This window comes from Mchenga conophoros, linkage group LG3 (genome assembly GCF_057382185.1).
Source record: "Mchenga conophoros isolate Kocher_MC1m ecotype Shallow Benthic linkage group LG3, M_conophoros_male_GT1.1, whole genome shotgun sequence".
Classification (NCBI taxonomy): domain Eukaryota; kingdom Metazoa; phylum Chordata; class Actinopteri; order Cichliformes; family Cichlidae; genus Mchenga; species Mchenga conophoros.
Genome location: NC_140528.1, coordinates 11,758,900 through 11,786,686, shown reverse-complemented (window position 1 = coordinate 11,786,686; position 27,787 = coordinate 11,758,900). Strand labels below are relative to the sequence as shown.

The following is a 27,787-nucleotide window of genomic DNA, read 5'->3' as shown; positions in this document are numbered from 1 at the left end:
GTTATATGCTCTCTTTTAGGAGTTCCTGTTAGGAATCGTGCAACCGCATTTTGAGCCAGCTGCAGACGTGAGAGCAACGAATGACTAACCCCCACATGATGTGCATTACAGTAGTCCGCACGGGAAGAAATAAAAGCATGGATCACTGTTTCAAAGTTCTGCCTAGAAAGAAAATATTTCACTCTTGCCAGTCCGCCTAAATCAGGGGTGGGCAATTCCAGGCCTCGAGGGCCAGTTTCCTGCAGGTTTTAGATCTCACCTTGGGTCAACACACCTGAATCACATGATTAGTTCGTTACTAGGCCTCTGGAGAGCTTCAGGACATGTTGAGGAGCTAATTTAGCCATTTAAAACAGCTGTGTTGGTTCAAGGACACATCTAAAACCTGCAGGGACACCGGCGCTCGAGGCCTGGAGTTGTCCACCCCTGCCCTAAATGATAAAAACTAGACTTCACTACTGCTCTGATTTGGTTGTCCAATTTAAAATCACTGTCCAACTTAAAACAAAGGTCAGTAACAACAGGCTTAAAATAAACTTCCAGGGGTCCAAAATCTACAAAGGAGGACTCACAGGGACCACTGGGTCCAAACACCAACCACTCTGTTTTCTTTTCATTAAAATTTTGAAAGTTTAGAGCCAACCAATCTTTAATGTGATCTAGGCATGTCATGAGAGGTTTTATGGAGATGCCACCCTTCTGCTTCAGTGGCAAATAAATTTGGCAGTAATCGACAAAACAGTGAAAAGAGATCCCATGCCTTCTAAGGATGGAACCCAGAGGCAATAAATACAGTAAAAACAGCAGTGGCCCTAAAACTGAGCCCTGTGGGATGCCGCATGACAGCGTAGCAGAAGATGATTCGGAACCGAGAAGGCAGACAGAGAAAGTTCTATCTGACAAATATGACTTAAACCATTTGAGCGTAGTGCCACCAATGCCTACTACATCACTTAATTGAGAAATTAGAATATTGTGGTCTATGGTATCAAAGGCAGATGGTACAGTATCAAAGACAAGAACAACATGGTTACCATAATTACATGCCAGAAGGATGTCATTAAAAACCCTTAAAAATGCAGATTCTGTGCTGTGAAGGGTTTTAAAACCTGACTGAAAAACCTCAAGGGTGCCATTATCATCTAAAAAATCTTTCAGTTGATTAAAAACAATTTTCTCTAAAACCTTGGAGACTAAAGGCAGCTTGGAAATAGGCCTATAGTTCGCTAAAATTGTGTGATCAAGGCCAGGTTTCTTAAGCAGTGGCTGTACTACTGCATGTTTGAAATTGGGAGGAACCACACCAGAAGACAGACTGCTGTTAATAATGTCAAGGACATACTGTCCTGTACTAGGAAAAATTTCTTTAAAGAATTGTGGAGGGAAAGGACCACGAGGGGAACCTGTGGGCTTAATATGGCGAACCACATCCTCTAAAGTGGAAAAGTCACGTCAAGTTCAAACTGAGTAAAAACAGCAGTGCGAGGGACCTAGACAGAGTCAGTAGTTGCAATAAGAGGTGGTGACAACCTTTTCATTAAAAACATTATTAAGTTAAAAGAAAATCATTGCAAATATCAGGAGAAACTTCCAAACAGACACTCAATTAGTAGTATTGAAGATTAAGTATTAAGAACAGTGTCAATGGTCCTAAATAACACACATGGGTTATGACAGTTGGAAGAAATAATATTTGCAAAATATTCCCTTTTTGCCTCTTTAACAGTGTTCTGGTAGCGATGCCAGCAGTCTTTGGGAATTTAACATGATACATGCAGTTTATCTTTTTTCCACCTCCATTCTGCTCGACGACATTCCCTCTTAACAGCACGAGTATTCTCATAAATCAAGGTTTAGCCTTGGGCTACCTGGTTTTTAAGGGAGCCACAGAGTCCATGATTGTTTGACAGCAAGAATAAAACCAGGAATTAACCTTCTGTGTCAGAGGAGACAAAGTCAGAAGGAGCTGATTAAAAGCAGTAAAAAACTGCGCAGCAATGGAGGGGTTAATAACCTGACAGCGCGGAGCAGCAGTGCCAGATTTAACTGCAGTATGTGTAACACCAACGTTGAATAACACAGGCATATGATCTGAGAGTGCACAATCACAAATCTCCATCTTAGTGACAGGCAGACCATATGACAGAACAAGGTCCAGTGTATGTCCGTGCTCATGTGTAGGGCCAGGCACAGACTGTACCAGGCTAAAAGAGTCAATAAGGCTTAAAAAGTCCTTTACCAGTGGCTTATCAGGACAACATACATGTTTATTAAAATCTCCAACAATATGAAAACCATCATAGTTGGGCATAATCCCAGCTAAAAAAAAAATTAAATGAGTCATTTATGAAGTTCTTATTGTTGTTCAGGGGGCCATAGATGACAGCACAGAAAACCGGGTTTGTGCGACTCACCTCAAACGAGGTAATTTCGAAGCTGGAGAATGAAGACTGTAGAAAACACTGCTTATATTTGTAATCCGTTTTGTAAACAGTCGCTGTGCCTCCACCTCTGCCTGATGTTCGTGGCGAATTAAAATAGCAAAAATCCACAGGTAAAAGTTCAGATAGAGCACTGGACTCACCAACACTCAGCCAAGTCTCAGTCACACACAGAAAATCCAGATCACGGGAACTGAAAAAGTCCCGAAGAATAAAAGTTTTGTTTAATAAGCGATCTGGCATTCACCAGGCCAATCCTAGCAGGAGCTGGAGCACCAGTTTCAGTAAGTCAAGAAACCCGACGGAGACATCTCAGGTTTTGATGATGTTGACGGCGGAGGTTTAGCATGGGAAGGCATGGGCAGACTTTTCAGAATGAGTACCACCTCATAAAATATATGGCTCTTAAAGTACCATCCTTATGACCGACATTAAAGCATAGTAATATAGGCCTATTTAACACCATATACGGTTTACATGAGACAATTTCATTTCTTATATGAATGTTATTTATTTTAACTGTCATAAACAGGATGGGACAAGTGATAATAATAACACCTGTACAACATTAAAACAGCAGTACACAGCTTCACTGTGCTAATCATAGCTTTCTGATGGAAGGAAGTTTTCACTCAAAATGTCACAACACATGGCTCCATTCATTGTTTGCTTTACATAGATCAGTCTTCCTGGTCCCTTTGAAGAAAAGCAGCCCGAAAGCATGATGTTTCCACCCCCATGCTTCACAGTAGGTATGGTGTTCTTTGGATGCAACTCAGCATTCTTTCTCCTCCAAACACAACAAGTATAATCTTTACCAAAAAATTCTATTTTGGTTTCATCTGACCATATGACATTTTCATAATCCTCTTCTGGATCATCCAAATGCTCTCTAGCAAACTTCACACGGGCCTGGACATGTACTGGCTTAAGCAGGGTGACACGTCTGGCACTGCGGAATTTGAGTTCCTGGCAGTGTAGTGTGTTACTGATGGAGGCCTTTGTTACTTTGGTCCCAGCTCTCTGCAGGTCATTCACAAGGTCTCCCCGTGTGATTCTGGGATTTTTGCTCACCATTTTTGTGATCATTTTGACCCCACAGCGTGAGATCTTGCGTCGAGGGAGATTATCGGTGGTCTTGAATGTCTTCCATTTTCTAATAATTGCTCTCACATTTGATTTCTTCACACCAAGCAGCTTACCTATTGCAAATTCCGTCTTCCCAGCCTGGTGCAGGTCTACAATTTTTTTTTCTGGTGTCCTTTGATAGCTCTTTGGCCTTGGCCATAGTGGAGTTTGTAGTGTGACTATTTAAGGTTGTGGACAGGTCTTTTATACTGATAACAAGTTCAAACATGTGCCTTTAATACAGGTAACGAGTGGAGGACAGAGGAGCCTCTGACACAAGAAGTTACAGGTCTGTGAGAACTAGAAACCTTACTTGTTTGTAGGTGACCAAATACTTATTTTCCACCATAATTTGCAAATAAATTCTTTAAAAATCAGACAATGTGATTTTCTGGATTTTCTTTTCTCATTTTCAGAAGAAATTTTAAGTGTGCCTATGCCTCCGCTAATCAGTGTAGTTTGCCATTCAAACGGCTACAGAGAGCAAAACTCAGCAGAGCAGCCATTCTCCACCATGAACTATGGTTAAACCAAACACCACTCGCGCCTCACAGATGAAGGCTTACAGTTTTGTGTAAAGATGAGGTGACTTCGTACAGCCCCGATTTGCAGACGCTGTGCGCAGAGGTTCATAAGCAGACCCGGCAATGTTTGCATGAACACGCTTTGAAGCATTACGTTATGGACCACTTTTCACACATAGTTGCTGTACCCACACAGCCGGCTGTAGCTTTTCATCTTACAGCCCGACACATACCCAAAAAAACAAAAAACAAACAAACAAAAAAAAAACAGAAGAGAGAACACAGACTTTACGCCTGAGAGGCGTGATTGCAGATGCCGCTGAGGTGGGTCCACCTCCCCTGCAGCGGCACTGCAGACCACGCCCTGCCACACACATCAAACACGTAAAATAAATATTTATGCACTTTTGCATTCACTTTTTGTTTTTTGTTATTTTTACACAGTGTTCTGAATAAATCCAGCTTTGTGTCTTCTTCCATTCTACCTGAAGTACGGGACAAACTGTGTTCCTTTTCAGCTCAATACGAAACGTGTAATATTTTCTCTGAATGCGGGACGATTCCGTTTGCACGGGGCGGTTGGCAACCCAAAAACTAACCTTATGAATACAATAAAGTTCACCATCAGTAACACAGCACCCACCCAGCTGTACGACTTATTGGTCGTGTCCAAATTCATGGGCTGCATCCTCCTGAGGCCGCATTTGTAGACTGATTACGTCACAGCAACGCGCCGAAGGCAGTTCAAATTCGTAGACTGCTCCGAATGCAGCCGACAAATGCGTCCTCCTTTTCCCCGAATTTGAAGGATGGGTTGGGTGTGTCCTTCGTGGCCCACCATATCCCAGAACTCATAGAGCGGCCCAGCCAAATCAGAATCAGAGAGGGTTTTATTGCCAAATGTTGGGCAGGTTTACAACATTAGGAAATTGCTGCGGTGCTTCAGTGCAAACATACTGTCATAAATTACGCTTAAATAGACATGAAAATAAGAATAAGAATTAAATGTTAAAATTTAAAAGTGCTAAATAGATAGGTATATACATGAGTGCAGGTGGTGATCAGTGCCAAACATGGAATGATGCAGTGAACACAGCGTAGGGTCATGTGTTAGGGGTGGGAACAGTCATAAGGTTATTGTTGATGTGTCCAACAGCAGAGGGGAAGAAACTGTTCTTATGGCGAGAGGTTCTGGTGCGAATGGACCGGAGCCTCCTGCCTCCAGTTTCAAACTCCAGTTTCCAGCAATGGCGGCTGCTACTAAGTTTTAAAATTACTCTTACTAATCTTTCTGGGTCACAAAATAAACTTTTAACATATTTATTTTCAGGCGAGAAAGTAGCTGTGTAAACATCAAATATCTGCTCGGTTTATCAAGATATCGCATATTTGCCAAAGTGCTTCGACGTTTTCGGAGACGTCTGCTACCCACCAGCTTGACAGCTAGCCGGGAGCTCGAGGGTTACTGATGCGGCCGAGAACGGCACAACTCCCGGCACATCATTTTCAGATCATCGCGGACTTTCGCTACTCGGGTTAAATGTAATATATAATTCACTTAGACAACCTACAAATGTTATTGTTGGGCTTTTTTCAGTGTTTTGTTTGTTCGTGAGTAAATCGGTTTGGCTGAGATTAAAGTTATTAGATTAGATAAAATAAAACTTTATTAATCCCCCTCCTCCTTGGTTTTTACACAGCTGACTAAACGTCAAACAGAAACCTGATTAAACATAAGTATGAGACAGTCGAGAATTTATGCCAGTGTCCTGTTATATTTTAGATAGCAAGGAGCAGACGGCTGAGTTTATTAAAGTCCACCGAGACAGCGGCGACGCTAATCTGAAGGCTAGACCGTCCAATTTCACGGCCGTTTACTTCCGGCCTACCCGACCTCCTCAGGAGGATGCAGCCCATGAATTTGGACACGACCAGTTTAACTGATTGTAAAAAGTCAGCACAACGAAAATATACATAACATCTTACCTGACATTCAGTTCACCGGACACTCGTACCGGCGGCGTGAGGGTGAGGGTGAGGGGGGTGAAACCAGACAGAGAACCGCTCTCGGTGTAAGCCAGGGCCAGTCGCTTGGCAGCCGCCTCGCATCTCTCTTTTTCCCCATCTCCTTTCTGTCATACACCGCTGCCCTCCGTTGTAGCTCCGCGTTAGCCACCACCAAAAAACCGAGTTATTTTTTCCACATCGAACAGCATCTGGACAATCCACCACCTTTCACTGTTTTTACCGTTACTAAAATGAATCACCAGCCCATATAAATGAAAAATAAATCCAGCAGCCAACCAAGAGTCATAAAGAAAGACTAGGGGGTGGAACGAGAGCGTGAGCCGGCCTATGTGTGAGCCAGCCCGGCCTGGGTGTCACACAAGCCGCGCTAGCCAGCTAGCCGGCTAGCCGCCATGCGGCGCTAGCAGTAACATCGTGAGAGATATGGGACTTCTTGATAAAATATGGGACTCCTTGATAAAACGAGCAGATATTTGACGTTTACACACCTACATTCTCGCCTGAAAACCGGTCGATCAGCGGCCGCCTCGCATTTTCTTTCCCCACATACGAGGGGAAAGAGACACATACCGGTGGATAGCTAGCTCCGCGTTAGCCACCACCAAACAACTCAGTTAGTTTTTCCTCATCGACCAGCATCATCGGCCCATATAAACGAAAAATAAGTCCAGCTAAGACAAAGACTGTTTGCGGAGCGACCGGGGATGAAAGGAGTTAGAGACGCCAAGTCTGGGTGCTTTTGAGTGAAGCGGCGCTAGCCGGCTAGCTAGCCAACATCGTGAAAAATCTGTTGCCAATATGGGATGTTTTGACAAAACGAGCAAATATTTGACGTTTACACACCTACATTCTCGCCTGAAAATATCTTAAAAGTTTACTTTGTGACCTAGAAACACGAATAAGAGGAATATAGTAAACCAAGTGGCAGCCGCCATTGTTTGACTGGGTAGAGGCGTGCTATGAATTGTGGGATATGCAGTTTCCCACCAAGCATAAACCCTTGCCGTTACCGTAACTATTCAATGCTTCGCGCAACCTTAAGAATTCCAATGGTTCCTGAAAGCACTGACGCTGTGCGCGCTGTTGATATTGTCGTCATTATGGTAATCCAAATACGGGGACATACCACTAGAGTGAGCCAACACACCACAAATTAAGTTTGTGGTGTGTTGGCTCTAAGTTAAGTTTCACTTTGCTAAGTTTCACTTTGCTTGCCATTCATTTCAATGGGCAAAAACTTGCATTAAAATATTCATATTTAAAAAACTATAGAAGTAATAAACACCAAAAATCATAGCAACTCATTCCAGCTTCAGCCGCACAAAATGATATAACATATGTGAACCTTGTCTCAAAACTGTGGGGCGAGTTACGGTCCAAAATTTCAGGCGGAAAAAGGAAAATAATAATAACAATAATAACTAGAAAAATTTGCATTTCCTGCGAAAATGCAGTGTGGATGCTTTAAAGCTGAAGCTGTATGCAAAAAGTAGCTGAAAAAGCTGAAAAGTTGCAGAAATTGTAAAAACTTTGCAGAAGCAAAAGAAGTTTGCTAAAATGGAATAACTTAGCAGAACTGCAATATCTTAGAGGAAACATAATACTTGGCAGAGATACAATAGCATAGCAGAATTTAGCAGAAATATTGTAACTTACCAGAAACATGATAACTTCTCAAAAATACAAGAATTTAGGAGAAATAGTATAAGATAACAGAAAGAATATATTTAGCCAAAAATACTTAAACATTACAGAAACACTATGATTTAGAAAAATAGTACAACAGAGCAGAAATATTGTGATTTACCAGAGACACTGTGATGAACTATGAATATTGTAATTTTAAATTAAGACTATGTTTTAGCACAAATATTATAATTTGGCAGAAATACTATAATTTAGCAGAAATACTATATTAAGCACAAATCCTATAAAAAGCAGAAATGGTATGATTAAGCATAAATACTACATTTAGTAGAAATACTTTGTTTTAGCACAAATCCCATAAAAAGCAGAAATACTGTACTATGATTTAGTAGAAAAACTATAATTAATCAGAAATACTAAATTTAGCAGAAATACTATATTAAGCACAAATCCTATGAAAAGCAGAAATAATATGATTAAGCATAAATACTACATTTAGCAGAAATACTATATTAAGCACAAATCTTATAAAAAGCAGAAATACTATATTAAGCACAAATCCTATAAAAGCAGAAATAGTATATTAAGCACAAATCTTATAAAATAGCAGAAATAGTATGATTTAGCACAATAGTAATAAGTTAAACAGAAAAATTGGAAAAGCAAAATGGACAGCTGAAAAAATGCTGAACATGCTGAGGGTCCCTCAAATATACTTGTTAAATGACAAAAATCTGAAAAAAAATTTATGACAGCCACACAATTACAAATATGTACACATGAGGAAACACACATGCACAGAGAGACACACACACAAGATCCAATTCAGTCAACCAGTCTAACTATATTCAATTTAAATCCTACAATGACATGCTGCCAAATAAGGGCAGGGTCCTCTCTCTCCCACTAAACACACACACACACACACACACACACACACACACACACACACACACAGACAGACACAGAGGGAGAGAGCTGCCGAATTTAAATCCACCAATCAGAGTGGCTGTTTATGTTTTCCTGCCAAAACAGGTGCATCTTTTTACACACGCAGCACAGAGAGGCACAGGATTATTGCAGCCTATTTCTCATAGTGAGGACTCCCCACAAACAAATGACCATAATTTCCTAACCGTAGGGGCTAGAACGGTCATTCTTAAACCGTTTTGTTCAGAAGAGATGGGGGAATGTTCCAGTGTTAACAATTTATCATTAAAATGTGAATTTTTAGAGATATACGACATGGATGACTTGTTGACTTAGAAGCCACGAATTCCCCAATATGCAAATTTGAATGCCTGAGGCCACATATATGATTGGCTGCCTGGGAAGCCGTGCAGGCCCTGATTTGTGGATTTGAATTCCTCAGCCCTCAGATATGATTGGCTGGCTTAGAAGCCATGAAGGCCCCAATATGCAAATTTCAATGCCTCAGGACACATATATGATTGGCTGGGAAACCGTGCAGGCCCTGATTTGAAAATTTGAATGTCTAAGTCCTCACAGAGGATTGGCTGCCTGGGGACCTGGCAGAAATCTATAGAAATACTATGATTAAGCATAAATACTACATTTAGTAGAAATACTATGTTTTAGCACAAATACTATAAAAAGCAGAAATACTATAATTTAGCAGAAATACTATATTAAGCACAAATCCTATAAAAAGCAGAAATAGGATGATTAAGCATAAACACTACATTTAGTAGAAATATTATGTTTGAGCAAAAATCCTATAAAAAGCAGAAATACTATATTAGGCACAAATCCCATAAAAAGCAGAAATAGTATGATTAAGCATAAATACTACATTTAGTAGAAATACTATGTTTTAGCACAAATAGTATAAAAAGCAGAAATACTGTAATTTAGCAGAAATACTATATTAGGCACAAATCTTATAAAATAGCAGAAATAGTATGATTTAGCACAATAGTAATCAGTTAAACAGAAAAATTGGAAAAGCAAAATGGACAGCTGAAAAAATGCTGAACATGCTGAGGGTCCCTCAAATATACTTGTTAAATGACAAAAATCAGCAAAAAAATGCACAGGGAGAGAGAAGTAAGTTTCTAGGTCAGCCTGGGAGCTGCTGAATTTGAATCCACCAATCAGAGAGCCTGTGTACTTTTTCCCGCCAAAACAGGTGCCTCTTTTTACACACGCAGCACAGAGATGCACAGGATTATTGCAGCCTATTTCTCATAGTGAGGACTCCCCTCAAACAAATGACCATAATTTCCAAACCGTAGGGGCTAGAGCGGTCATTCTTACACCGTTTTGTTCAGAAGAGATGGGGGAATCTTCCAGTGTTTACAATTTATCATTAAAATATGAATTATTAAAGATATTTGACTTCTAATGCACCATAACTGAGTAGAGCGAAGCAAAAACTGCCTTGACTTGCCCTCAAACAACGCTTTGTAACTCGAAATCTATTTGGAGTATCGATATCATTCTTTCACCGTAAGAGACAGCAGGCTTTGGTGAACAGTCATGGAAATTTTCAGGTCTCTGTGGAAATCCAAAAAAAAGTTATGACGAGAGAAAAAAGTGGTTCATTTCCAGAGTTTTAAATCTGAAGAAATCTGAGCGAAGGACGAATTTCCTACCCTCAAACAAGTCCAACTCATTTCAGAACGGTAATAGGTGAGAAAGAAATTCTTGAATTGTGAGCGTCAGGGGTGTCTGAAGATATTCGGGGACAAGCCTCATGTCTTAAAGTCGCTTCGTTAAGGAGATATGACGATTCGAATATGCCTCTCATTACAGAAATCCAGCGATGATTTTGAACAAGCTCTCCATTGACTTTATATGGAGAGTTTTGAGACCTTGTGTTGGTCTGAGGAGATTTGCAAAAATTCTATAAATCACACAACAATGATAGTGACATTTTCTGAAAGCCAGCAAAAATACCTACGTTTTGATGTATAATTTGTGGAAGTTGAGTGAAAATTGAGCAAGTAGCAAGAAGTTGTTCGGACATGAAGTGAAAATTGCAAAACCTTCAGTGGCACACTGGAAGCCAAGAGCATAGCAACCATAACAACGCATGTATTTTGTGAAGAATCACAATTTTGCAACTCAAAACTTTAAGAGGCATAAAAGTAAAACAGTAAAAGATTTCAAAAAGCTGAATCATACCTGAATAGCCCAATAATTTATGAACATTTTAAAGTTTGAATGGTTGTTCTAGGTGAAAATATGAGGAAGTAGTTAAGTTTCAAAAACAAGCAAATTTTAGCAGAATTGCAGAAGTTTCCCATTCATTTCAATGGGACAAATTAAAGGAAAAAAGTGGAATATTTTAAAAAGTATAATAGTTAAAAATAGCAAAAATCGTAGCAAGAAAGAGCAAAAATAGCAGAATAGTTTAAAATTTGAACGGTGAAAATCGGCTGAAAATTGTGGAAGTAGTTAAGTGCCAAAAAGTGTACGGAAGCAACTAGAATAATAATAATAATAATAATAATAATAAAGAATAAAGAGAAACAGGAACTCAATAGTGTGGATGCTTAAAGCATCCACACAACTAGAAAAATTTGCATTTCCTGCGAAAATGCAGTGTGGATGCTTAAAGCTGAAGCTGTATGCAAAAAGTAGCTGAAAAAGCTGAAAAGTTGCAGAAATTGTAAAAACTTTGCAGAAGCAAAAGAAGTTTGCTAAAATGGAATAACTTAGCAGAACTGCAATATCTTAGAGGAAACATAATACTTGGCAGAAATACAATAGCATAGCAGAATTTAGCAGAAATATTGTAACTTACCAGAAACATGATAACTTCTCAAAAATACAAGAATTTAGGAGAAATAGTATAAGATAACAGAAAGAATATATTTAGCCAAAAATACTTAAACATTACAGAAACACTATGATTTAGAAAAATAGTACAACAGAGCAGAAATATTGTGATTTACCAGAGACACTGTGATGAACTATGAATATTGTAATTTTAAATTGAGACTATGTTTTAGCACAAATATTATAATTTGGCAGAAATACTATAATTTAGCAGAAATACTATATTAAGCACAAATCCTATAAAAAGCAGAAATGGCATGATTAAGCACAAATACTACATTTAGTAGAAATACTTTGTTTTAGCACAAATCCCATAAAAAGCAGAAATACTGTACTATGATTTAGTAGAAAAACTATAATTAATCAGAAATACTAAATTTAGCAGAAATACTATATTAAGCACAAATACTATGAAAAGCAGAAATAGTATATTAAGCACAAATCTTATAAAATAGCAGAAATGCTATGATTTAGCACAATAGTAATAAGTTAAACAGAAAAATTGGAAAAGCAAAATGGACAGCTGAAAAAATGCTGAACATGCTGAGGGTCCCTCAAATATACTTGTTAAATGACAAAAATCTGCAAAAAAATTTATTACAGCCACACAATCACAAATATGTACACATGAGGAAACACACATGCACATAGAGACCCACACACAAGATCCAATTCAGTCAACCAGTCTAAATATATTGAATTTAAATCTTAGAATGAGATCATCCCATTAAAAGCCTCTCTCTCTCTCTCTCTCTCTCTGTCACAGACACACACACACACACACACACACACACACACACACACACACACACACGGGGAGAGAGGACTAAGTTTCTAGGTCAGCCTGGGAACTGCTGAATTTGAATCCACCAATCAGAGAGGCTGTGCACTTTTCCCCACCAAAACAGGTGCATCTGTTTACACACGCAGCAGCACAGAGAGACACAGGATTTTTGCAGTCTATTTCTCATAGTGACGACTCCCTCAAACAAATGACCGTAATTTCCTAACCGTAGGGGCTAGAACGGTCATTCTTACACCGTTTTGTTCAGAAGAGGTGGGGGAATCTTCAAGTGTTGACAATTTAATATTAAAATATGAATTTTTAGAGATATATGACATGGATGACTTGTTGACTTAGAAGCCACGAATTCCCCAATATGCAAATTTGAATGCCTGAGACCACATATGTGATTGGCTGGCTGGGAAGCCGTGCAGGCCCTGATTTGTGGATTTGAATTCCTCAGCCCTCAGATATGATTGGCTGGCTTAGAAGCCATGAAGTCCCCAATATGCAAATTTGAATGCCTCAGGACACATATATGATTGGCTGGGAAACCGTGCAGGACCTGATTTGAAAATTTGAATGTCTAAGTCCTCACAGAGGATTGGCTGCCTGGGGACCAGGCAGAAATATATAGAAATACTATGATTAAGCATAAATACTACATTTAGTAGAAATACTATGTTTTAGCACAAATCCTATAAAAAGCAGAAATACTATAATTTAGCAGAAATACTATATTAAGCACAAATCATATAAAAAGCAGAAATACTATATTAAGCACAAATCCTATAAAAAGCAGAAATACTATATTAAGCACAAATTCTATAAAAAGCAGAAATACTATATTAAGCACAAATTCTATAAAAAGCAGAAATACTATATTAAGCACAAATCCTATTAAAAGCAGAAATACTATATTAAGCACAAATCTTATAAAATAGCAGAAACAGTATGATTTAGCACAATAGTAATAAGTTAAACAGAAAAATTGGAAAAGCAAAATGGACAGCTGAAAAAATGCTGAACATGCTGAGGGTCCCTCAAATATACTTGTTAAATGAAAAAATCAGCAAAAAAATGCACAGGGAGAGAGAAGTGAGTTTCTAGGTCAGCCTGGGAGCTGCCGAATTTGAATCCACCAATCAGAGAGCCTGTGTACTTTTTCCCGCCAAAACATGTGCCTCTTTTTACACACGCAGCACAGAGAGGCACAGGATTATTGCAGCCTATTTCTCATAGTGAGGACTCCCCTCAAACAAATGACCATAATTTCCTAACCATAGGGGCTAGAGCGGTCATTCTTACACCGTTTTGTTCAGAAGAGATGGGGGAATCTTCAAGTGTTGACAATTTATCATTAAAATATGAATTTTTAGAGATATATGACATGGATGACTTGTTGACTTAGAAGCCACGAATTCCCCAATATGCAAATTTGAATACCTGGAGCCCACATACATGATTGGCTGGCTGGGAAGCTGTGCAGGCCCTGATTTGTGGATTTGAATTCCTCAGCCCTCAGATATGATTGGCTGGCTTAGAAGCCATGAAGGCCCCAATATGCAAATTTGAATGCCTCAGGACACATATATGATTGGCTGGGAAACCGTGCAGGCCCTGATTTGAAAATTTGAATGTCTAAGTCCTCACAGAGGATTGGCTGCCTGGGGACCTGGCAGAAATATATAGAAATACTATGATTAAGCATAAATACTACATTTAGTAGAAATACTATGTTTTAGCACAAATACTATAAAAAGCAGAAATACTATAATTTAGCAGAAATACTATATTAAGCACAAATCCTATAAAAAGCAGAAATAGGATGATTAAGCATAAACACTACATTTAGTAGAAATACTATGTTTGAGCAAAAATCCTATAAAAAGCAGAAATACTATATTAGGCACAAATCCCATAAAAAGCAGAAATAGTATGATTAAGCATAAATACTACATTTAGTAGAAATACTATGTTTTAGCACAAATACTATAAAAAGCAGAAATACTATAATTTAGCAGAAATACTATATTAAGCACAAATCCCATAAAAAGCAGAAATAGGATGATTAAGCATAAACATTACATTTAGCAGAAATACTATATTAGGCATAAATCCTATGAAAAGCAGAAATAGTATGATTTAGCAGAAATACTGTATTTAGCACAAGTACCGAAAAGTACCAGAAATACTATGATTTAGCAGAATAGTAATAACTTATTGAAACACAAATGCACAGAGGGACACACAAACACAGGCTCTAATCCAGTCAACCAGTCTAACTATGTTCAATTTAAATACTACAATGACATGCTGTCAAATAAGGGCAGGGTCCTCTCTCTCCCACTAAACACACACACACACACACACACACACACACACACACACACACACACACACACACACACACAGACACAGAGGGAGAGAGCTGCCGAATTTAAATCCACCAATCAGAGTGGCTGTTTACGTTTTCCCGCCAAAACAGGTGCATCTTTTTACACACGCAGCAGCACAGAGAGGCACAGGATTATTGCAGCCTATTTCTCATAGTGAGGACTCCCCTCAAACAAATGACCATAATTTCCTAACCGTAGGGGCTAGAGCGGTCATTCTTAAACCGTTTTGTTCAGAAGAGATGGGGGAATCTTCCAGTGTTAACAATTTATCATTAAAATGTGAATTTTTAGAGATATATGACATGGATGACTTGTTGACTTAGAAGCCACGAATTCCCCAATATGCAAATATGAATGCCTGAGACCACATATATGATTGGCTGGCTGGGAAGCCGTGCAGGCCCTGATTTGTGGATTTGAATTCCTCAGCCCTCAGATATGATTGGCTGGCTTAGAAGCCATGAAGGCCCCAATATGCAAATTTGAATGCCTCAGGACACATATATGATTGGCTGGGAAACCGTGCAGGCCCTGATTTGAAAATTTGAATTTCTCAGTCCTCACAGAGGATTGGCTGCCTGGGGACCTGGCAGAAATATATAGAAATACTATGATTAAGCATAAATACTACATTTAGTAGAAATACTATGTTTTAGCACAAATACTATAAAAAGCAGAAATACTATAATTTAGCAGAAATACTATATTAAGCACAAATCCTATAAAAAGCAGAAATAGGATGATTAAGCATAAACACTACATTTAGTAGAAATACTATGTTTGAGCAAAAATCCCATAAAAAGCAGAAATAGTATGATTAAGCATAAATACTACATTTAGTAGAAATACTATGTTTTAGCACAAATAGTATAAAAAGCAGAAATATTGTAATTTAGCAGAAATACTATATTAGGCACAAATCTTATAAAATAGCAGAAATAGTATTATTTAGCACAATAGTAATAAGTTAAACAGAAAAATTGGAAAAGCAAAATGGACAGCTGAAAAAATGCTGAACATGCTGAGGGTCCCTCAAATATACTTGTTAAATGAAAAAATCAGCAAAAAAATGCACAGGGAGAGAGAAGTAAGTTTCTAGGTCAGCCTGGGAGCTGCTGAATTTGAATCCACCAATCAGAGAGCCTGTGTACTTTTTCCCGCCAAAACATGTGCCTCTTTTTACACACGCAGCAGCACAGAGAGGCACAGGATTATTGCAGCCTATTTCTCATAGTGAGGACTCCCCTCAAACAAATGACCATAATTTCCAAACCGTAGGGGCTAGAGCGGTCATTCTTACACCGTTTTGTTCAGAAGAGATGGGGGAATCTTCCAGTGTTTACAATTTATCATTAAAATATGAATTATTAAAGATATTTGACTTGTAATGCACCATAACTGAGTAGAGCGAAGCAAAAACTGCCTTGACTTGCCCTCAAACAACGCTTTCTAACTCGAAATCTATTTGGAGTATCGATATCATTCTTTCACCGTAAGAGACAGCAGGCTTTGGTGAACAATCATGGAAATTTTCAGGTCTCTGTGGAAATCCAACAAAAAGTTATGACGAGAGAAAAAAGTGGTTCATTTCCACAGTTTGAAATCTGAAGAAATCTGAGCGAAGGACGAATTTCCTACCCTCAAACAAGTCCAACTCATTTCAGAACGGTAATAGGTGAGAAAGAAATTCTTGAATTGTGAGCGTCAGGGGTGTCTGAAGATATTCGGGGACAAGCCTCATGTCTTAACTTTGCTTCGTTAAGGAGATATGACGATTCGAATATGCCTCTCATTACAGAAATCCAGCGGTGATTTTGAACAAGCTCTCCATTCACTTTATATGGAGAGTTTTCTGACCTTGTGTTAGTCTGAGGAGATTTGCAAAAATTCTATAAATCCCACAACAATGATGGTGACATTTTCTGAAAGCCAGCAAAAATACCTACGTTTTGATGTATAATTTGTGGAAGTTGAGTGAAAATTGAGCAAGTAGCAGGAAGTTGTTCGGACATGAAGTGAAAATTGCAAAACCTTCAGTGGCACACTGGAAGCCAAGAGCATAGCAACCATAACAACACATGTATTTTGTGAAAAATCACAATTTTGCAACTCAAAACTTTAAGAGGCATAAAAGTAAAACAGTAAAAGATTTGAAAAAGCTGAATCATACCTGAATAGCCCAATAATTTGTGAACATTTTAAAGTTTGAATGGTTGTTCTAGGTGAAAATATGAGGAAGTAGTTAAGTTTCAAAAACAAGCAAATTTTAGCAGAATTGCTGAAGTTTCCCATTCATTTCAATGGGACAAATTAAAGGAAAAAAGCTTAATATTTTAAAAAGTATAATAGTTAAAAACAGCAAAAGTCATAGCGCACATTAGCAGAAATAGCAGAATAGTTTAAAATTTGAACGGTGAAAATCGGCTGAAAATTGTGGAAGTAGTTAAGTGCCAAAAAGTGTACGGAAGCAACTAGAATAATAATAAAGAATAAAGAGAAACAGGAACTCAATAGTGTGGATGCTTAAGCATCCACACAACTAGAAAGATTTGCATTTCCTGCGAAAATGCAGTGTGGATGCTTTAAAGCTGAAGCTGTATGCAAAAAGTAGCTGAAAAAGCTGAAAAGTTGCAGAAATTGTAAAAACTTTGCAGAAGCAAAGGAACTTTGCTAAAATGGAATAACTTAGCAGAACTGCAATATCTTAGAGGAAACATAATACTTGGCAGAAATACAATAGCATAGCAGAACTTAGCAGAAATATTGTAACTTACCAGAAACATGATAACTTCTCAAAAATACAAGAATTTAGGAGAAATAGTATAAGATAACAGAAAGAATATATTTAGCCAAAAATACTTAAGCATTACAGAAACACTATGATTTAGAAAAATAGTACAACAGAGCAGAAATACTGTGATTTACCAGAGACACTGTGATGAACTATGAATATTGTAATTTTAAATCAATACTATGTTTTAGCACAAATACTATAATTTGACAGAAATACTATATTTAGCACAAATCTTATAAAATAGCAGAAATAGTATGATTTAGCACAATAGTAATAACTTAAACAGAAAAATTGGAAAAGCAAAATGGACAGCTGAAAAAATGCTGAACATGCTAAGGGTCCCTCAAATATACTTGTTAAATGAAAAAAATTGGCAAAAAAAATATAACAGCCACACAATCACAAATATGGACACATATGGAAACACACATGCACAGAGAGAGACACACACAAGATCCAATTCAGTCAACCAGTCTAAATATATTGAATTTGAATCTTACAATGAGATCATCCCATGAAAAGGCTTCCTCTCTCTCTCTCTCTCTCTCTCTCTCTCTCACTCACACACACACACACACACACACACACACACACACACACACACACACACACACACACACACACACACACAGAGAAGTAAGTTTCTAGCTCAGTCAAGCAGCCTTGGAGCTGCTGAATTTGAATCCACCAATCAGAGAGCCTGTGCACTTTTTCCCGCCAAAACAGGTGCACAGAGAGACACAGGATTTTTGCAGTCTATTTCTCATAATGACGACTCCCCTCAAATAAATGACCATAATTTCCTAACCGTAGGGGCTAGAATGGTCATTCTTACACCGTTTTGTTCAGAAGAGATGGGGGAATCTTAAAGTGTTGACAATTTATCATTAAAATATGAATTATTAAAGATAATTGACTTCTAATGCACCATAACTGAGTAGAGCAAAGCAAAAACTGCCTTGACTTGCCCTCAAACAACGCTTTCTAACTCTAAATCTATTTGGAGTATCAATATCATTCTTTCACCGTAAGAGACAGCAGGCTTTGGTGAACAATCATGGAAATTTTCAGGTCTCTGTGGAAATCCATTAAAAAGATATGACGAGAGAAAAAAGTGGTTCATTTCCAGAGTTTGAAATCTGAAGAAATCTGAGCGAAGGACGAAGTTCCTACCCTCAAACAAGTCTAACTCATTTCAGAACGGTAATAGGTGAGAAAATAATTCTTGAATTGTGAGCGTCAGGAGTGTCTGAAGATATACTGGGACAAGCCTTATGTCTTAACTTTGCTTCGTTAAGGAGATATGACGATTCGAATATGCCTCTCATTACAGAAATCAAGCGGTGATTTTGAACAAGCTCTCCATTGACTTTCTATGGAGAGTTTTGCGACTTTGTGTTGGTCTGAGGAGATTTGCCAAAATTCTATAAATCCCACAACAATGATAGTGACATTTTCGGAAACCCATCAAAAATACCTACGTTTTGATGTATAATTTGTGGAAGTTGAGTGAAGATTGAGCAAGTAGCAAGAAGTTGTTCGGACATGAAGAGAAGACTGCAAAACCTTCAGTGGTACACTGGAAGCCAAGTGCACAGCAACCATAACAACGCATGTATTTTGTGAAAAATCACAATTTTGCAACTGAAAACTTTAAGAGGCATAAAGGTAAAACGGTAAAAGATTTGAAAAAGCTGAATCATACCTGAATAGCCCAATAATTTGAGAACATTTTAAAGTTTGAATGGTTGTTCTACGTGAAAATATGAGGAAGTAGTTAAGTTTCAGAAACAAGCAAATTTTAGCAGAATTGCAGAAGTTTCCCATTCATTTCAATGGGACAAATTAAGCTTAATATTTTAAAAAGTATAATAGTGAAAAATACCAAAAGACATAGCAGGAATTAGCAGAAATAGCAGAATATTTTAAAATTTGAACGGTGAAAATCGGCTGAAAATTGTGGAAGTAGTTAAGTGCCAAAAAGTGTACGGAAGTCCCAAGAGGAACTCAATAGTGTGGATGCTTAAAGCATCCACACAATAATAATAACTAGAAAAATTTGCATTTCCTGCAAAAATGCAGTGTGGATGTTCTCACCTGCATTTGAATAAAGCACCAAACCCACACTTTAAGCTTAAATTTCAAAACTTACATTTAACTACTGATTTTATCTACTGTTCTGATTTTATCTGTTTTGATTTTATATACTGTTGTTTGTTTGTTTGTTTGTTAATTAGTTAGTTAGTTTATTTGCTTGTTTTAATCAATTTTAAATCATGCTTTTTATTTGTTCTTGTTTCTAATGTCTCTGTAAAGCACTTTGAATCACATTGTTGTTGAATTGTGCTATACAAATAAACTTGCCTTGCCTTGCCTTAAAGCTGAAGCTGTATGCAAAAAGTAGCTGAAAAAGCTGAAAAGTTGCAGAAATTGCAGTAAAAACTTTGCAGAAGCAAAAGAAGTTTGCTAAAATGGAATAACTTAGCAGAACTGCAATATCTTAGAGGAAACATAATACTTGGCAGAAATACAATAGCATAGCAGAATTTAGCAGAAATATTGTAACTTACCAGAAACATGATAACTTCTCAAAAATACAAGAATTTAGGAAAATAGTATAAGATAACAGAAAGAATATATTTAGCCAAAAATACTTAAACATTACAGAAACACTATGATTTAGAAAAATAGTACAACAGAGCAGAAATATTATGATTTACCAGAGACACTGTGATGAACTATGAATATTGTAATTTTAAATTAAGACTATGTTTTAGCACAAATATTATAATTTGGCAGAAATACTATAATTTAGCAGAAATACTATATTAAACACAAATCCTATAAAAAGCAGAAATGGTATGATTAAGCATAGATACTACATTTAGTAGAAATACTTTGTTTTAGCACAAATCCCATAAAAAGCAGAAATACTGTACTATGATTTAGTAGAAAGACTATAATTAATCAGAAATACTAAATTTAGCAGAAATACTATATTAAGCACAAATCCTATGAAAAGCAGAAATAGTATGATTAAGCATAAATACTACATTTAGCAGAAATACTATATTAAGCACAAATCTTATAAAAAGCAGAAATACTATATTAAGCACAAATCCTATAAAGCAGAAATAGTATATTAAGCACAAATCTTATAAAATAGCAGAAATAGTATGATTTAGCACAATAGTAATAAGTTAAACAGAAAAACTGGAAAAGCAAAATGGACAGCTGAAAAAATGCTGAACATGCTGAGGTTCCCTCAAATATACTTGTTAAATGACAAAAATCTGAAAAAAATTTATGACAGCCACACAATTACAAATATGTACACATGAGGAAACACACATGCACAGAGACACACACACACAAGATCCAATTCAGTCAACCAGTCTAAATATATTGAATTTGAATCTTACAATGAGATCATCCCATTAAAAGGCTTTCTCTCTCTCTCTCTCTCTCTCTCTCTGTCACACACACACACACACACAAACACACACACACACACACACACACACACACACACACACGCACACACAAACACACAGAGGGAAAGAGCTGCTGAATTTGAATCCACCAATCAGAGTGGCTGTGTACTTTTTCCCGCCAAAACAGGTGCTTCTGTTTACACACGCAGCACAGAGAGACACAGGATTATTGCAGTCTATTTCTCATAGTGAGGACTCCCCTCAAACAAATGACCATAATTTCCTAACTGTAGGGGCTAGAGCGGTCATTCTTACACCGTTTTGTTCAGAAGTGATTGGGGAATCTTCAAGTGTTGACAATTTATCATTAAAATATGAATTTTTAGAGATATATGACGTGGATGACTTATTGACTTAGAAGCCACGAATTCCCCAATATGCAAATTTGAATGGCTGAGGCCACATATATGATTGGCTGGCTGGGAAGCCGTGCAGGCCCTGATTTGTGGATTTGAATTCCTCAGCCCTCAGATATGATTGGCTGGCTTAGAAGCCATGAAGGCCCCAATATGCAAATTTGAATGTGTTAAGTCTAATTGTTGAATGTTGCCATTGTGTTTCTTAAATTTGTATACATTTACATACAGTGCCTTGTCTTTGTAACCAAAGGGGGGTTGCAAGGGGAGGTGCTTTGTAAACTATTGTTTGAAGTTTGTCAATAAAAGGCAGCGAGAGGAGGCCACCATTTTGGGGTTCTTTGTCGTGCTGGACACAGACGAGGCCTCCCTTGTGCAAGTAATGGATCGATCGCGAGCCGGAGCCTAACACATTGCATCCACCGAGGAGAGGGAGAGGACGCCACCGCAACGTCTGGGATGATTGACGTAAAGCCCTGGTGTTTTTGGCTTGCCACCAGGCCGGGAAGTTTGCGCCTGACCTCCCCTCGGGATGGATGACGATTGACGGGATCCAGAGACTCTTCCCATGAACGTAAACAAACAGTGAGTACAGAAGGCCTTAGAGAGCGTCTCTATAACCGCGTGAATGAATGTGGGATCCTAGAAACGCGTCACCGTGATTCTGCGTGAAACGTTTGAGTCCCGGGGAGCGCTGGTCACGAGAGCGCACGTGGACCCAAAACAATAGAGAGCGGCTACGGGCTGTGCGTTAAACGTGAGTCCGGGAGCGCGCTAGCCGTGTGAGAGAGACACAGGCTTCTCCGCCGTTTGGGGCGTAGAGAGTTCTCCGCCATTTGGGGCGTGGAGAGAACCTAGGTTCAGAGTCCGGAATCTCCGCCATTTGGGGCGTTGGAGAGTGTCCGAAGGTTGAATTCTCCGCCATATGGGGCGTTTGAGAGTTTTCAACAGAGAGCGCTAGCTGTGCGTGCAGACGCAAGCGATAGGCCTATGTTGTGTGTGTGCGGGCCAGACGTGGTCTGCGTGAGTGTGGCTGATTGTTGTCTTGTAATGGAGAATAAAATGTGTAAGTCTGCCTTAGAAGGAGATGTAAAATTTATGCAGAAAGTTTTACCAGGCAGCACGCAGTATGTAGGTTGTTGGTATAAGAAATGTGGATTTGAAGGGACATTAGTGGAAGTTAAGTGTAAAATGCTGGTAGAAAGAATAGCTGTAAGTGTAGCAGGTAAAACAGGTAAAGTGAAGCAGAGGAAGGAATTGCAGTTAGCAGTTGCTAAGTTGTGGCTGGAGCAGGCTCAGAAGAGGAGAGAAGCACAGAATGTTAAAAGAGCAATATTGCAAGAAGTAGTTGTGAAACCTGAGGATGAAACTACAGCTCAATCCACTGCAACTACTCTAGAACAACACCGTAGAAAAGCATTAGGAAGAGCAAGAATGTTAGCAGAAAGTAGAGTCAGAGAAGAGCGTGAGAGAGCAGAGGTAGAAGTGGAGGAGAGATTAGAGGCATATTAGGAGCAGCATTGAGTCCAAGACAGACTAGGCAAGAGAGGAGACAGAAAAGATGAAGAAAGTTTTTCTCCTGATCAATTCCGCGAGTGTGAGAGTGTCTGACGTCATGGTGTGTGTGAAAGGTATCCAGCTGGGGCAGACGTGATTCTGCAGGTCACCTGCCCAGTGGACAAAAAGAAATAAAATAGTTGTGTGGATGAATGATGGCACGAAGAGTGTTTGGTGTTTCTCAGTCTGAAACAGCTGTAATGCTATTTTCTGTTTTGGAGAAAAGTACAGTTAAAGAAAAAAAACAGAGAGAGATGTGTGTTGTTTTAAGCAGTGATGAGAATAATGGAAGTGTGGTGAGAGATGAACACAAAAACATACTGAAAATGCATTAACTATACTAACCCCACATGCATATACACATACAATGATACTCATGAGACCAGACAGCATCTTAAGCATGAGATTCTGTTTGTCATCTTGTCCAAGTCACTAGTAAGATGAAAGTGATACATAGACTAGTGGACTGAATATTATAGGAGGACAGATGGTTGCATCATAGAGGAGGAAACAGAATGCTGATGAGAGGTCTTAAATGAGTGAGTTGAGTGAGCTGATTGTGAGTTTCTGGTGTGTGAAGAAGTTTTACCATGGCACACATTTAGTTACATGAGAACTAAAACTTATTATGTGCTAAGACAACAGGGTTATGCTGTATGTTGTGTGTATGGCTGATTGGATGAATGTTTGAGATTAAACTGGCTGTTTGATTTGTCTTTTATTACTAAAGTTGAACCTGCCAATTGGGTTGTTACGATTTATCCCCCTGGCATGAAGAACACGTGTCATGATTTAAACAAGGCCTATCTTTCCTTTATTTTCTTTGATTTCTTTTATTTTCTTTCTTTTATTTTGTTACTTTCATGGTGCACTGAAAGTTTTGTTTGATGATCTCTGTTTGAGCAGATCTGCACGATTAGAATCGAAGCGTCGTCAAGAAAACTGTTGCAAAGTGAGCTTCTCCAAAATTAAAATGGGCTCTTATTTGGGACAATCAGGAAACAAATTCCTGTCCAAAAGGATTCAACGAGGAAATCCAGTCTAAATTATTTTTCTTTTTGAAATGACGTTGTTTTGCTGAGCGTGGAAACGAATGCGACGATAATTTCCACAATTAGCAAAAGAAGGAATCACTGAGTGAATGAGTAAGAATTTTAAAATAAATGGGGAACTGACTGACTGACAAAAGCTGACAAGACTGACTGACTTAACACCATTGTGTGAAGTTAACCCCCACCTGACAAAGGTGTGGATGTATCTCTGTGTGTGTCTCTGTTGCAGGAGCAGGAGACCACAGGAGGAAACTTGGGTCACATGACTATGTGAACTCTGAAAATTTAACCTTTTAGTTTATATTTTTCTGTGTCTGTGAATTTACCATGTGTGTGTTATTCATAGGCTTGTGTTGCTCACAGAGATAACTGTGACAAAGTATGCACACACCTGCGCAGCGCTAATATTTGCATTTTCTTTTCTTACAGCATGCCAGTTCTTCATGTGAATTGATGATGCGATTTATACCAGGACAACTGGTTGATGTTCTTTCCCACTACAGGATTTCTGGGTTTATATGTGAATGACATTCTTTCCACGGCTAGGGTTAGCTAACTTTATGGTGTTTTTATGGCACCTCTGGAACCTGTTGACCTGTGTCTGACCTCCGTCTGACCACAGTCAATGGGTATTGCTAATGTTTGTTTCTCTGAGAATGCTGTGGAGGATTCGGCAGAAGCGGACAAGTGACATGAGTAAAACAAATAAGAGATTACGATATTTATGGAATAGTTTATTATGGGCTCATTTGCTGGCCACTTTTGGACCCATAATAAATATATGAGTGGAGTGACTTTGCTTAAGAGAAGTCACCGATTACATTAATGTTAACTGAGCACATGGGATGATCCATGTTTGAGGCGAATTATGGTAATGATAGTGATTTAATGATTTGAGAAAACCTGCACATGACACTTGTCTCGCCCGTGCTGAATGCGTATTACTTTTTTGATATAATTGTTTATACGTGTGAAGTTTGATTTTATTCCAGATTTTGTGTATGCAGGCTCCTGGTGGAGCCAGTTTTTAAGACAGGGATCCAGGTTTGGTGAGTTGACGCATGAGAAGTGTCCATGCGTCAAGAGGTGGGGTCCAGAATTAATATTAAACAATGTTTACTATTATTGTTGCAGTGATTTGTGTGATTAGCTGTTTATTTACAAGTATTAAACCTATGCAAGTGGTGCATCCATGTTCAGATGAGGCTTTGATGGCCTATAAGTGAAGTTCACTGATTATAATGTGGAATGACGTTGAGATGTTAAATAATTTGGAACAAATTATGGGAAAAAGTAGAAGTTTAATGAGTTTAGAATAAACCCGCAATGATACTTGTCTCTGTGATGCTGAATACTTTATTACTCTTATGATCTACAGTTGGTTGCAAATGTGAAGTTGTTTAAATTTAAGACTTTGTCTTCTGTGATACAGGAGCTGGGAGTTAAACAAGCTGAACATTTAAGTGCTGATTAATGTTCTTACACAGGGTTACAGCTTGGAGTGAAGCTGCTCCAAGGGACAAACCCTGGAGATTGTTTTAGGGAGACTGTGCAACACTCTTGTACATGTCTCATTGGGGAGTTGACACATGGCGAAAGCCGTGTGGCGAGAGGAGTGTCATTTTTTCAATTTGTAGATGTCATGAGGTGCCATGATGAGAAGGAGTGACTGAGAGGATCGCCCACAAAATGGAACCTGAGGGAGCGTGCCAAGCTCCAAAAAGTGACAGCGCAGAGGAGGTCCAGCGATGGACTTGTGGTTCTGTGAACAGCACAAATGCCAGGTGACTGTAAAATAACTAACAGCACTTTTTCCACAAGTGAAGCCAGTAACTTACTATCCTAAAAGATTAGCTCTAGTTGCTCGTGCTTTACCTCCATGCGTGAGACCAGTATGTGCAGCAGCTTAAGCTGTACAATGTTTCAATAGTTTATTTCACCCTTTGACACTGTTAGTTCCACACGAGGTAGATGTTTACTATTGCAGACTAAACTTACATTTCTGTCACCTACAAGACACTTGTCTTTAATGTTACTGTTACTCTCACAACCACACATATTACCATAAAGTGGTGCAGAATTCTGAATCTGCCAAACCCTTTTTGCCAACGGAGGAGGGCACTTCTCATGAGAGTAGAGAGCGCGAGGAGAAGATGTGTAAGCTGAGGGATGACTTAATAGATGTGCCACTCGTTGAGGGAAAGGTTTGGTTTGTTGATGATTTGAGTTTTACAACAGCAGAGGGACAGACTAGAACACGTTTTACTGTAGCTGACAGTGAGAGAGAGTTATCTATGTAGGACAACTAGCATGTTTCATGTTTGCTTGAGCAGCAGAGATGCTAGCTTTAACGGAAGCGTGTAAAGCTGTAGAGAGACAATATACACTGATAGGCAGTATACATTTGCTACTGTACATTTCTTTGTAGTGCAGTGAGTGAGACGAGGGGTGACAACCTCTACAGGGAAACCTGCAGAACACACCAAACTCTTGCAAAATCTGCTGGAGGCAGCGTTATTAACCAGTGGAATTGCCGTTTGTAAATGTGCAGCACACATGTGAGGGAAAGATCCGGTTGCATTAGGGAAAGTTTTTGCAGATAAGATCGCAAAAGAGGCAGCTTTAGTTAAACATGGTGTTAACCTTTTATCAGTACAGCATTAGCAGACATGCAGGCCCACTCACCTACTGCAGGACAATAGTTGTGACTTACAGAGGGAGCAAGCTTGCAGGATGATTTTTTATCTGTGTGATAAACCAGTACTGCCTAATAATTTGTATAAGACTGCTGCTATTTTGAGCCATTGGCTATACCATGTCTCAAACAGGAGGGAGATGAGCAGTCGTTATACTCACTCTAGGATTATTAAATACTTTTAAAAAAAAACTTTTTTGCAGAGAGAACTAATGGAACAGTAAAGTTAAGATTTAGGAAGACAGGCAGGACATGGTTAGACTGTATAGAATAAGTACACGAGGATTACTCCAACAGAGAATGGTCTGACTCTTTGAGATTACACATGTTAGAGCATTTAGAGTTCCAGTCTTCTGTAGTGATGATAGAAGAGCAGAAGAGAGAGCATATTAGCAGATTAGATGCTTGAAAATGTTTAAAAGTAAAGTAGTCATGAGAACAAATGATCTGCCAGATGATTCTGTTTCTTCGCAGGAGCAGAGCCTGAAGTCTGGAGATTGGATGATGATAAGGCCATGGAGAGGAAGTGCTGGTCCAGTCCACGATGGGAAGGTCCATATCGGATGCTGCTGACGACGACCACAGCAGTGAAGATTGCTGGAAGGAACACTTGGATATATCAAGCGCACTGCAAGAAGGTGACACACATCCAGGCCAGCTCGGAGTAAGTGGCAGGAAGACCGGGAACAAAGGGGGGGGGAAAGCCTCCAGGGCCCCTCGTCTCAATCCGGTGAAGAAACCAACTGAGCCACAGGTACTCATCAGAATGGCTGGGAATGTGCTGTGCATCTTCTTGTGCCTGTGGACCCTGAGTGGGATGACAGGGAGCGCACTGGGACAGAGCGAACCACACCAGGTACCCGCATGGGTTTTCAACAACTACTGGTGGCAGTTTAAGAACACAACCGCTCACATAAACAACGAGACCAATGGTTATGCTTGTGATGCCACTGGCTACACATTCTTCTGGACTGTGGCCCTGTAGCATCACTGAGAGCGAGACAGTTTGTTTGGTTGCTTTAGCAACACATCCAGGAACACTGCCAACTTTTCAACTGCTCTGAACCTGAATGGAAGGTTGATT

The 27,787-nt window shown here is 38.9% G+C and overlaps 1 protein-coding gene across 1 annotated transcript in view; it reads right to left on the bottom strand.

Moving 5' to 3' along the window:
* Positions 1–27,787, bottom strand: part of LOC146577272 (protein NLRC3-like) — a 100,126-nt gene that overhangs the window by 59,689 nt on the left and 12,650 nt on the right. The window lies entirely within an intron of this gene.